This window comes from Triticum dicoccoides, chromosome 4B, assembly GCF_002162155.2.
Source record: "Triticum dicoccoides isolate Atlit2015 ecotype Zavitan chromosome 4B, WEW_v2.0, whole genome shotgun sequence".
In the NCBI taxonomy this organism is placed as follows: Eukaryota; Viridiplantae; Streptophyta; class Magnoliopsida; order Poales; family Poaceae; genus Triticum; species Triticum dicoccoides.
The window spans coordinates 573,781,767-573,787,235 of NC_041387.1; the positions used below are offsets into that span (position 1 = coordinate 573,781,767).

The following is a 5,469-nucleotide window of genomic DNA, read 5'->3' on the forward strand; positions in this document are numbered from 1 at the left end:
CTGTCAATGATCCTTCCATCCTCATCAATCAGCAGAATTCGTCGGATCGTACCTTGGATGAGGAGAATTCCTCTTCGGTACTACAGAATCCCCGCATGGAGAAGGTTTGGGATGTACAGGGCCGGCCAGCTTTCGTCGTCGCAGTCCTCTTCCTCCGGGGGCTCGCCGTTGCGAACAGGTGTGTCGTCGTCGCTCTTCTCCAGGGGCTCAACTCCCCCCTTGTCGCCGCGTCGACCGCCCCATGCGCCGCCGGCTCTGCGGTCGTCGCCGGCGCGGTGACCGTCGCTGATGCGGCGGTCGTCGCCTCGATCGCCTTTGTGGTCGCCGCACGAGTTGCGTGTCGTGACAGCCATCATCCGCCGTCTGATTGGTGGCTGCTTCGTTTTTGCTGTGCGAGATCGGTGGTTTGGGCCTTTGGGGTGAGCGGAGCTGTGGTCTCCAATCCATTATGGATGAACTGAACCTCCAAACACTGTTTTTCTTTGGAACGTTTGAAGCTCCGTTTCACTATGAATTTTATAGAATAGTTGTTGGCTTAAATTTTTTGCTCCGTTTCACTGTTAAAAGAGAAGTCTCTTTCTGTTTCTGTGATGAGTTGAGCAGTATGTGATGCTCCTGTAGTGGGTAGATGCTGGGTGTGAGAGGGTTTGCATCTTCCCTAGTTAAGGTTCTTTTCATTCTAGTATGGCTCTTTTTGTTTCCTCTTGTAAACATACTCTATTTTGCCTGGAGGCTCCTTTGATCTAAAAAACGTTCATATACCCCATTGCATCAGTTCTTATGCTAAAGGGCAGTTCTTCTTATACTACCGTGTACGTAAATCAATATGAACCAATGAATGAACTGAAGAATTATTATTCCTTGTCACGCGTCGCTGAATCATATGGTTGGTTTGATCCTCTGGCCTGCATTGTGAAAACAGAGGATTGCCATGCGACGCTGAATCAATGATGTGGTTGTCTCGCTTGCTCAGTTGCTCTGGAGGAGGGTCACAGGCTGGTCTGAGGGAGGAGTAGCTTACTAGCGGTGGTGGATGGCACCAGTAGCTGTTGTTTTGGTGCCATGGCGGTGGGTTCTGTAAGGCTCTCGTATACACTTCCTTCTCAATGAAAATGAAGAGCAACCACAACAGAAATTGTTTGCTCTTGAGAAAAACAGAACATACTGACGTACTTGTATTGAAACGAGTTGAGGGATTGCTTGATAAATGTTTTAAAATTATGAAAACAACAAACCGACCTTAGCTCAGTTGGTAGAGCGGAGGACTGTAGTCGTTGCAGATAAATCCTTAGGTCACTGGTTCGAATCCGGTAGGTCGGATATTTTTTTTAAGTTGCTTTTCTTCTAATTTTTTGAAAACAACAAGCAGCTTTTAGTTTTTGCTAAACTTACTCTTTTGAGATGAATCAGTGCCAGAAATCCATATTTCATTCAAACATTGAAAAAGGAAAGGAGGTCCATACTAATTTCGCAAACGAACAAAAAGGCACCTCACTAAGTCAAGTAATGACTGAATCTCCAAACGCTGTTTTCTTTGGAAATCTTGTTTCACTATGAATTTTACAGAACAGCTGTTGGCTTAAAATTTCCACCATTGCACTAGAAAGCATGATCATACATCACCAAAAAAAAAGACACTTGCTTAACTGAAAACATAATGAATGACACTTCAGAAAGAGGCACGCATGGTTAAGAATGACACTTTCTTAACTGAAAACGTAATGCAAAAGTGGCAACAATTCACATTTCCATACAGTTTCAGAGTCTGCTGGCTTAAAGATCCTGCAATTCTTCACAACTCTACAATAAAGCGACACAACTTCACAACTCTGGTTTCGTCACAGCAAGAACTTCACCACTTAAATATGCAGTAATCTGGAATTCAAACTGAGTTATTTACTTCACCAATAACATTGAGATGAAAGCTGATGTTCTATTAGATTTACTCTCTCAACATGAATCAGTATCATCCACATTATTATTAGGACATGGGAAAAAGGATGTACGAATCAGATTGGTATCGGCTGACTAAATTAACTTACGCTTCACATATGCAACCCATTCTAGATGAAGTGAAAGTTGAAACTACGTTTTTTCTCCGCAAATGTAGCAACTCTATTTCATTTCAAAGTCAGACAACATTCATTGGCTAAAATCTTCCATTTCTGTATGACTGTATTTGCACCAGAAAGCATGATGATAATACAGCGTAATATCCAACAGTAAAACATGACGATCTGGCTAGCTTCACATTAAGTTAATGAATAATATTTCATCAGCTGTTCACTGAACATCTCAACTGGACACACATGTCCAGGTCACCGGTGCCGCGGTAGTGGTGCCATCAGAACAGTCAGGACCTCTGGAAATTTGGGTACAAACAAGTATTTTGCCAGGAGATCCTGGAACAGTGGCCCGCCCTCAACTGCACGGTGCGAACCGAAACGAGTCTTCACAACAGGATCAATGAAAGCATAACGCTCAAGGCACAGTGAAGGAAGATATGAAACAGTCTGTTAGGCTCAACCGCTCAAGGACAGCACAGTGTGAGATCATGCAATGGGGGTCCTTCGATACATAAACGCAATCCAATTTGAGCGATCGGAGGTTTGCAAAGCCACAGAAATTCAGAGCTGGCCTTAGGCAAATTAAGACAAGTCGGAGGGACAGCAAACATGAACTACTTTGATCACCAAAAAGATGCAGAGCGAAGTTGCAGACATCACCCGGGCATTTCAGTGGAGGGCGTAGATCAAGAACAATATTCTTTGCCTTCGCTAAAATAGCAAACTGGAGCCATCCATCAAGATGATCCGGCAGTGAGCTTCGGTCTGTGATGGAGGGCATGCGTTAGTGTTGCGATGGGCTTCTACGGTGCTCGATCCGGCCGCGGCGAGGTCAACACGGCGCTGTCGGCATGCTTATCTCCTACACCTCCAGCTCCTTCCCAGTATCAAACCATGGTGAGGTCAACACGATGCGTCCCTCTCCCTCTCTCTGCGTGTGGAACCTGTCAGTAGATGTTCGTGGGTAGATGTTCTTGAACCTGTCAGTAGCTAGGAAAAGGCCTTATGCTTGAAGGGAGTTGTGGAGGTAAATATCTCAATGTCGTGAAAGACGTTTAGTTCAGTTACTGCAATGGTGTATTTCCAATATGATCATCTGCCCCAGCAGTCACTTGCAAGTTCAGTTACTGCAAATAATATGTTCAATATATAGTAAAACCGACCAAGATAAACTATGTGGGAACATCAGTGAAAGTGTACGATGTCCATATTTATTCTGAAATTCTGCTCAACTCTTTTTGGTGGAACTTCACTGAACTGTAGGCTGTCCATTTTTTTTATTTTGAAATTGAGAGCATAACGCTGTCATTTTTATTCTGTGACTGAATGGTAGCAAGTGACTGACTATTTTTCTTGTATTCCTGTTATTATCAAATGTAGATGGCAGGAAGTGACTGGATATTTCTGTTGTATGCTCAAATGACTGAATATTTCTACTCCATGTGGATTGCTGAAATATTCTAGATGGAGTAACTGGGTATGCTGAGACCTGATTATGGTTTTCTCTAGATGATGGCCAAAGGACTTTTAACCAGGAGCAACAAAGAAATCTCCTCTGCAAATCCAGATGCTGGAGGGATTTTATTACTCCAGCAGCTTCAAGCTGATCTGTTCCTGCTGTCAAGCTATGATTCAAGCATGGAGTATGGTAAGCATATGCTTCAAGCTCCGTTCCTACTGTCATGTACTCCCCTGCAAAGTAGTTTCATGATTTTTGACAATGTTGTTTATATAGATCCAGAGTACAATTGTTTCTGCTACTGAATGAATAGATGTGTATATAGATCTTCATATGTTAATGATCTAACGATGTTAGGGGAGATTCGTAGGTTCGAAGGGGGCAAGTGGCCGATTTGTGAGAGGACAAGGTACTGTTGCTATTTTTGTAACCTAAAAAATCCTGTATACATCTAATTCAGACAAATTTTGGATTTATATGAGGTGGGTTTGCTACTTTAGAACAACACAATATGATGTGTTACACAAAAGTTATGAGATATGTTAACAGCTATCAATGTCAGGGGAAATTTGTAGGTTCGAAGAAGGGGATGTGTCCGATTTGTGAGAGTGCAAGGTAGTGTTGTTATTTTTGTGACATAAAAATCTTGTATACATCTACTGCAGACAAATCAAAGCCGCAACTCCAAATTTCGGATTTATATGAGGTGGGTTTGCTATTTTAGAACAATACAATATGATGTGTTACACAAAAGCTATGAGATATGTTAACGACATATCACTGTCAGGGGAAATTTGTAGGTTGGAAGAGGGGGATGTGTCCGATTTGTGAGAGTGCAAGGTAGTGTTGTTATTTTTGTGACCTCAAAATCTTGTATACATCTAATGCAGACAAAACGAAACTACTGTGTGCACGATGCTCCTTGGCCGATATGTGCACGATGGAAAATCCAATGCTCTGCTAGTCTTTAACATATTTGTGAGAATGCAAGGTAGGTTTGCTAATTTAGAACAATATAATATATAGTACAGTCAGCACCTTGTATTGCTAGAAGAACGTTGCTAGTGTGATGGTTAGCAGCGTTTCACGTCTAGAGCGCACACTGCTAACAGAACGAAAAGATTTTATGCAGATTGGCAAAATATTATAACATCGTTTGTAAAAAGATAAATTTTGCATAGTGTCATTATGCATGTAATAATTATAATATGTGATTAATAATTTAATGTGCTACACAAAAGTCGGACGAAGATCCCGTGATGTACGGCAGGGTGCCGTTCCATCACTGGCACGTTGGCCCGGCTGGAACTTGGCCCATCTGACAGCGGCCCAACTTCAGGTGCCGTCCGTCAGAGGAGCTCTCTCCCACAAAAGTTAAGAGATATGTCCACGGCTCACCAGCGTCTGTTCGCCAAGCAATACATTTTTTTATCCAAGAACACGTTAGCAAGCAGCACACAGCAAATTGATGCGTTGCTATGTGTACGTTCGTTAGTAGTTGATGCGTTGCTATGTGTACGTTCGTTAGTAGTGTTCAATCCGCTTAGGCCAACTCTGGCGTACTACCTCAAACGGACGTCCGGTTTATTCAGATTTTGTCTATTTAGGATAAAAAAAAGACATGCGTGTCCGCATGCGGTCGTCTGACCATCCGAGCACCCAACGCGGCCGACCCATCCTAAAATATGTCCGGTTGTGTCCTGCTTAGACATTTCATCAAACGCTTCACGGACAGCCGCCGTCGACATCGACGAGGAGCACTCGCCCTGCCTGCGTCCTCCCCGCCCCGCCCGTGCCCTCCAAGCGACCTCGCGTGGGCTCCCCGTTTCGTCCTCGCCCACGCGCTGCATGCAGCTCCCGCGGCCATGGCGCTCGCCGCCTGCCGCGCCAATGCCGCCCGCCGCGCCGAGGCTGCAGCTGCCCGGACGCTCGCGCCTGCCGCTC

General features: G+C 44.1%; 1 non-coding gene across 1 annotated transcript; it reads left to right on the forward strand.

Annotated features, from left to right (window-relative positions):
* The first annotated feature begins 1,234 nt into the window (after window positions 1-1,234).
* On the forward strand, window positions 1,235-1,320 carry TRNAY-GUA. Its single transcript is given in 2 exon segments — window positions 1,235-1,271; window positions 1,285-1,320. It is a non-coding gene; the product is annotated as a tRNA-Tyr (tRNA).
* Window positions 1,321-5,469: the final 4,149 nt, after the last annotated feature.